General features: G+C 38.0%; 1 long non-coding RNA gene across 1 annotated transcript; it reads left to right on the top strand.

Annotated features, from left to right (window-relative positions):
* The first annotated feature begins 591 nt into the window (after positions 1–591).
* On the top strand, positions 592–2,980 carry LOC122765446. The gene is made up of 2 exons (XR_006359974.1): positions 592–827; positions 2,637–2,980. It is a non-coding gene; the product is annotated as an uncharacterized LOC122765446 (long non-coding RNA).
* Positions 2,981–8,009: the final 5,029 nt, after the last annotated feature.

The following is an 8,009-nucleotide window of genomic DNA, read 5'->3' on the forward strand; positions in this document are numbered from 1 at the left end:
AAGCCAACATCTGGTTATTACGGTAAGTTCCCTCGCGCTGGTGCAGGAAGCCGGCGAATCAGCGAAAAAATGCCTGCACGTGAGTTTCCATTTGCTGAGACTCAAACAAATTAGACTTCAGCTTCTTCTTTCGGCTTCTCCCTTTAATGGATCATCCGAGTCTTTAAGCCATTAGTCCATTTTCACAGAAACAAAAGAATGTAAATGTGGTTTGCGATTAAAGGCAATTAAAAAAAAAAAAAAAAAGAACTCAGGAAACTCATTTGTGGTCCACTCCAATAGACAACGACAGAGCAGGAAGTGCTTCTGCTGGACTCAACTTAATCAACACAACAGGAAAGTGTCTTTGGAACATTTCTGGCACGGAAGAGTGAAAACAAAATGAAGTCACTGTCACCGTTCTCTCCACTCTATGCTTTTGTCTTTTCTGTTCCCTCTCTTCTCTTCCTGACCTGGCCGGGGTCACGTTGTCAGTGAGTCATCGTGGCACGCTGCCGAACTCTCTCTCTCCCTCCGTTTTGCCAAGAACTGGAACGCAGCTTCTTACGTCGAATGAATCAAGTTGAAAGCATGCGAGGAGGAGCACGAGGGGTTTTATGGGAAGCAAGGGAAACTGTTTCCAGAACTGGAGTCAAATTAAAATAAGCGCCTTGGCTGGGATCCAGATGTGAGGAAGTTAACACTCGCACTTCATCCTCATCATAGCTAGACGTTCTACTTTGTTTCGAGTTAGAATTCTTGGCCTTGTTTGTGTTGTCGTGACGATCTCGTCCTCCTGCGCTGACCTGTGCAGCCTGTGCTCTGGAATTCTGGAATATCACTTACAGGTAATGAATGCTCCCTCTTTATCTTCCAGAACCTCTGCACAAATCCTTACCTACATGCCGTTCCCACAGGATACCTCGTGTTATCTCCAAGGTGACGGTGAAGGACTTCTGCAGAGTTGACGGGGTCAAAGGTTGCCCCACATCGGTGTTTTATAAGACAAAAATAGATAAACAAGTAAATCACTATTAAAAGGTTTTTAAAGAAGACAAACAGCGAGACATGTAATCTGGAGCTGCAAAAAAAACGATTTGATCCATAAAATGAAGATAACATCACGTATAAAGTTGTATATAGATATACTGCATATAAAAAAACATAGTTTGTCTTTATTTAAGTGCTGGAAATGTCTCATTCAACATTTCAAGAAAGAAAGTGACAAAGTAAACATACAAACAAAGCTGAGGCGTTGAAGGGCCACATGTGGCTCTAGAGCCACAGGTTGCAGACCCCCTGGCAATGGAGGAGAATCTGAAGCAGAATTTTCCCAAACTGTATGATGACAGTAAAACCATTAAAGTAAGAAATCTGGTCACATTATTAGGAACGACGTATGTGACAATGATGACGTTCATCATCTTAGTCTTTCATTCAGGATCCCAAGATGCACCAACACTGTATTAAGGAATTGTAATAATGTATGAAATGAATAAATAATGTGGAAAGTAATAACACACTTTAGACATGCTTTAATATATAATTGGACAAGCAAATTATCATTCTCAGTAAAAACTAGCTACACGCTGTGTGTATTCCACCCCTTGTCAGTAGGGGGTGCTGCAGCACCCTCAGTAAGCAGCACCCCTGCATGTTAGCATAGCCTCACTTCCTCATCTCTGATTTATGTTTGTTAATCAGTTAATTAAAAAGAATTAGACATGTAATTTCAATATTTGAACGGGTGTGGGGTTACTTTGTATTAAAGTTGCCATATAAATAAAGTCTGATTGATTGATTGATTGATTGTACACATATATGCATAAGTAGTATCAATCTGAGATACTAAGTCATTATGAGACACTTAAGTCATAATGATGGGAAACTATGAGATATTAAGTCATTACTTTGAGATACTAAGTCGTAAGCTGTTTTATTGCAGAGGCGAAAACAACTTCTTCTCTCCTTTCACACATGTTTTCTCATTTAGAGTCAAACACACACACACAGATACACTGTCCATGCAGGTCACAAGGGTGTTCTTGGTGTTCTCTGGTTACAGGGTCGCGTGGGTGATCTCCAACCATCATAATAACAAAAAAAAAAACATGGACGTGCTCTCCTGTGCCTGATGGAAACAGCAGGGAGTCGCCCACTGGTGTTTCTCTCCTCATGTTCCATCTCCTGGCAGCAAACGGCAGCGTTTGAATGATAAAAACATCCAGGTTTATGTGGTTAAATCAAAATCTGCACAAGTTTGCTCGGCCGTGTGGAAAACAAAAAACTGTCAAGCATTAAATTAAAAAAGGGAAAGTTTGAAGGACTTTTTCACATTGGGAGTGCTTTTAGGGTCAGAGAGTTTGAAGTTTTTATTTGTTTGAGAACTCTGTTAGCACTTTTATGTCTTTCCATGGTCATTTTAGCAAACTTATTGCAATATTTATTAAGAATTTTGCCCGATGAAGGCTAAATACCAAAGGGTTGCAATAAATCTCTCTTAAAATGGATGCATAAAACAAATATGCATCAAATAATGGTCGTTTTTCAAGTCTCAATTAGAGACAATTAGGGGCAAATTGAAAAGGTAGATGTCATGAAATAAGTCCAGCTTGAATTAAAGGATACAATTTAAACAGGTTTTTTTCCATCCACAGGTCACCGATGGATCTAATAAGTCGGCAGCTCAACACTGTGGACGTGAGGTGGCCGGTTTGTGACAGCTGCTTCCTTCCACCTCTGCACAAACACCACTGAAGACAAACCTCCTTTTTTAAACATCCACAGGGAGACGCCATAATGAGGAACATCCTCTCCTGAACCTCCACACCAATATCCTGATGGACTACTGTTTCCACTCACAGTGTTGATCCTTAGAATATGAGGAGGCCTCTGGAACGTCATTTAACACCCTTTTAGTCAAAGAAAAACCCCCAAATAAAACCAAATGAATTAATAAAATGATGCTATTTGTATGTTAATGTACAGTAGAAGCACCATATTCATGTGTTCTCATTTCTTGAATGTGTGATATTAGCTGCATGATTGTCATGAAATAATTTGGAGGTTGATGTGATGAGACCAAACAAATAATCGTACGTTACAATACATATAAAAAAATGTGATACGATTTTCCAATGTGATACAATATGATACCGTGCCATACGTTATGATAAACGTACAAAGGTGATACAACACGACACAAACACGGCATAAGATGTGATATGGTTTGTGATACATTACATTACGTTACGTTAGAATACGTGGCGATAATGTACATTGCGCTACGTTGCGATACAAATGTGATGCGACAGGTTCTAATATGACACAATCGGATACAATACAATATGTGACATGTTAGGTTACGTTACAGTACATTACACTAAAAATATGATACAAAATTTTACAATACAATACAATATGATACCAAACCATACGTTATGAAAAAAAATGTGACATACGCACAACATACGTTGCAGTATGTTCCGATAAATTATGGTAAAAATGTGATACGATTCGTTATGCAACAATATGATACAAGGAGATACCATATGTTACAATATGATACCATATCATACATTACGATAAAGATTTTATACAAATGTGATACGGTACGATACAAATAGGACGTACAATGTGATACGATATGTTGTATTACGTTACATTACAATGCGACATGGTAACATATGTTGCAGTACGTTACGATGCATTACTAAAAAAATGTGATACAAATGTAATACGATGGGATACTATACAATTATGTGAGGTCTTATGTTACACTACAACATGATACGTTACAGTACCTTATGCTAAAAATGTAATACAAATATGATGCAATGTTCCAATGATACATACAGGATACATGTGATATGTTGCAATATGATACCTTAAAGGTACTAAGTTCCAATACGACATGATACAATACAATATGATGTGACATGTTATGCTAAGTTATGATATCTCAGGACAGAATTAAAAACAGGAAAATAAAAAAAGGAAAGTTAGGGCAAAACAATAAACAAATAGGTCATACAAGTAATAAAAAAAACAAAAAAAACAGACAACTACATTAAGTACATATACATACTATATAGTACATATACAGTACATATGGTATGACACTGTAGTTGGGCTGGGCACACTTAAATAAACAAACTAATAAGTCAATCAACAATATATTATAATAATTATTTTATCATATATTGATAATAGAATTGATGCTGCTGAAGCAGTTTTCACAGTTTATCTTCGATGTGGACATAAAAAATGAAGAAACTTAACTAAAAGTCTGACGACCTTGATCATCGATAGAAACTTTTGAAATGTTCTATTTCCACACAGGGTCGTCTCGTGTCTCCCGCAGAACACAGTTGCCCTTCTCTTGGCCTCAGAGGTTTCAAGGCCTCCTCCCACATACTGCCGCTGAATCCTTTTCATTCCACAGAAACGAGTCGCTACGATAGTGAGGAAGATTAAAGAGAGTTCTGCTCAAAGCGGGGTCAGCGTTCCTGACTCTTAACTGATTAAAAACAACAAAATTATTCTGATGATTCCCTGTGACTTGATCATGAATCTTTCAGAATGAGGTCCAACAAGGTCGAGAGCAAAGCCGAATTGTGGATGATTCAAAAAGTCCTTTTTAAATGGAGTTTGGTGTATTTGTACTTTGGGAAACCAATACAGTCACTGGACAAAAGAATCACAGCATTTATCTTTAATAGACTGACCAAAAACAGCCATTTAAATGTACTGTGCACAGCTGTGACTATGTCATGCAAAGGAAAGAGGTGATTTTCCAACAGTGATGACGGGACTTTTCACAAATGATTCACCATCTTTCTTCCGCAATAATATTTAGAGCAATTTAGCTGTGGGAAAAAAAAGGGTGAGAACAATGGATCTTGGATTGGATGACACACAATTCTCCCATGAACTTTACAACAAAAAAGGCTACAAACCTGTGGGTTGTGATGCCGTGGCAACGCAGACAACAGTACAGAGTAGAGGTCGGGATGTTATCGGCGATTAATTAAGGTCAAAATTAGTGCACTCTGTGTTGCACTGTGTCACAAAGTGTAAACACGGTAGTTTGTGACATTTTAATCCTCCGTTTTTAATCTAATGTGTTACAGTCACTGTGGTATTTACAGGATAAACAAGCATGCATAAGTATTTCCCTGTGCAAACCTGTAAAAGTAAATTTGCAAAGTCATCCAGAGGCAGTCGACTGCTGGCAGGAGCGCCACGGCCTCATTAGATATTTAACTCTGCTGCTGCTGCAGTGACACACGGTGCAGGAGGCATTTTTACTAAACTTGAAATGAATCCAAGCACCACTTGTATTTAATGGCCCCGTAACACAGTGGAACGTGGAGGCCAGAAACCGTGTCAGAGAGAGTCGTAAATGCCTTTGAGACAAAAAACAAACCAGAGATATTACAGCACATGTGGAAAATGCCAGGACCTCATAATAAAAAAAATATAAATATTAAAGAAATATATTAAAGTTTGATGAGCAGAAAAAAAAAACTGTTGAGCTGTTGTCCTGCACGTTCTCCAACTTTCTATTATCACTTTATTAACAAGTCCAGTAAGAACAGAGATTAGACTTCTGTCTTATGCAGTGTTTATACTTTTTTATTTATTTTTTTATTTCATATTCCAATTGACTTATATTATTATACACTTTTTGTTGACTTTTGTCTGTCTGGTATAATGACATGACATAACAGCAAGTTAAATACTTATAAATACTAAAAAAATAAATATTATAGTGTAAAAAATAACGTAATGTAACATCACTTATAGTACCACTGAGGCAAAACATAGCAAAGCATAACATAACGTAGCATAACATAATGTAATGGAACATTGCAAAGCATAACATAACAAAATGTAAAGAACCATAGCATAACAAAGCAAAGCCTAATGTAGCATAACAGCAAAGCATAATGTAGCAAAATATAATGTAGCATGACATAATGTAAAGCAAAGTAGTATAACATAGCAAAGCCTAATGTAGCATAACAGCAAAGCATAACGTAGCAAAACATAATGTAGCATAACATAATGTAAAGCAACGTAGTATAACATAGCAAAGCATAATGTAGCATAACAGCAAAGCATAACGTAGCAAAATATAATGTAGCATAACATAATGTAAAGCAACGTGGCATAACATAGCAAAGCATAACGTAGCATAAGAAAGTAACGTAGCAAGCGTTACTTTGCAAACATCAAACAAAAAAACACTGAAACTGGTGAAATGTGATCCTGGAAAAATCCTGGATCTAAAACGTAAACGTAAAAAATGAGAAATTCTGATATAATGTGACTTTTGTCAAACATTATGTACTGTATAAAAAACACCTTAAAACCGCTGTGTCTATCTCAAGAAGTACTGAGCGCATGATTGGACCGTTTCCAGCCGCCGTGTCTCACTAATGCCCTCTGCTCAGTTTCCTTCCAGGGTGGAGCATCATCAAAGCAAACCGACATTATGTCGAATATAAGAAGAAAGGAAGAAAAATCAGCCTCACTAATGGCTGATTGTGTGTGAGATAAGGTGAGTGGAAGATAACGGTCAAGTCAGCAGTGGTGGAGAGAAATCATGAGCATCATGTTTTTTTAATCTTCTCACTGGCAACAGTGTTAACATTTAAATACACAAACTTGACTGTGGGGGCTTTCCACTGTTCAGAGGACACTAATGACCACAGCATAGTTGTGTGTGTGTGTGTGTGTGTGTCACCATGGCCAGGACTCAAAGTGCTGACTAACCAGAGAGTCTGGGAAAACTGTTTATTTTATGAGTTTACACACATTTGTGTGTGTGTGTGTTCTTGTATGTGTATCTTTGTGAGGACCACAAAACCTAAAGTGGTTCTCTCATCCTTAGAGTTGAGACTTTAAGGTTTAAGGGTGAGGGATAAAGGTAAGGGGCCATGAGTGTCCTCATTACAAACGTATGTGTGTTTGTGACTTCTTTAGGACCTTGTCTGGACCAGTAGTCCTCATGGAGCCCAAAATCTGATCCTTGTGAGGCAGAACCTAATTTCTGAGGAACTAGTCAACTTCAGGTTAGACTAGTTAAGTAGTTGTGGTTACGGTTAAGGATAATGCTTTGTTTAGGCTGTCCAAAATAAAGGAAGGCCTAAGAACAATAGCTGTGTGTGTGAACTTGTACATACATCCTTGTGAGGACCAAAAAAAACTTTTTGTCACACCTCAAAATGGCCGACTATGGGTTAAGACCTGGTTTTAGGGTTTGGGTTAGGCGGCATTTAGTAAGGATGGTTAAGGTTAGGGGTGAGAGGCTAGGAAGTCCATTGTGTCTATGAGTGTCCTTACTAAGAATGCTGTACAAGAATGTGTGTGTGTACTTGTATTTATGTCTTTGTGAGGTCCAAAATCATACAAATCCATCTTTGTGAGGACATTTTAGGGTTATATGGGCAATTGGGTTTAGGTTAGGGGTTAAGGAGTGTATTATGTCCGTGATGTGTCCTTACTAAGATATAAAAACAAGTTTGTTTGTGTGTGTGTGTGTGTCTCATGTTGTGGACGTATTGTTAGGTTAATGTTGTGGTCAGGCCAGTATTAGTTATGGTTAAGGTTAGGAAAGTCTCCAGGAAATTAATGTAGGACAAGTTAATGTCCTCTGAGGTTGTGTGTGTGTGTGTGTGTGTGTGTGTGTGTGTGTGTGTGTGTGTGTGTGTGCATGTACTTACAGTGGACTTGCATGTGTAGCCCAGCTGAAATCATCACTGTGCGTAAAAGTGAAGCAACACTTTTTTTTTTTTTGATTACCATTTTTTTGATTACCTCTCAGTCCTGGTCCATCGCGTGAAGTGTTAATGTGTTTCCCGGGACGACGACCAGCAAACCATTGAGACGTCATTTTGTCTCTTCAGTTCTGGGACCACAGAGGAACAGATCAGATCACGTCATGAGAACATGCTGAAGCTGTATGTAGAGGTAGAATCTGCCAAAAAATCTACTATTATTTTTTATTCTTTGTGTCTTTAACA

Source organism: Solea senegalensis, linkage group LG1, assembly GCF_019176455.1.
Source record: "Solea senegalensis isolate Sse05_10M linkage group LG1, IFAPA_SoseM_1, whole genome shotgun sequence".
In the NCBI taxonomy this organism is placed as follows: domain Eukaryota; kingdom Metazoa; phylum Chordata; class Actinopteri; order Pleuronectiformes; family Soleidae; genus Solea; species Solea senegalensis.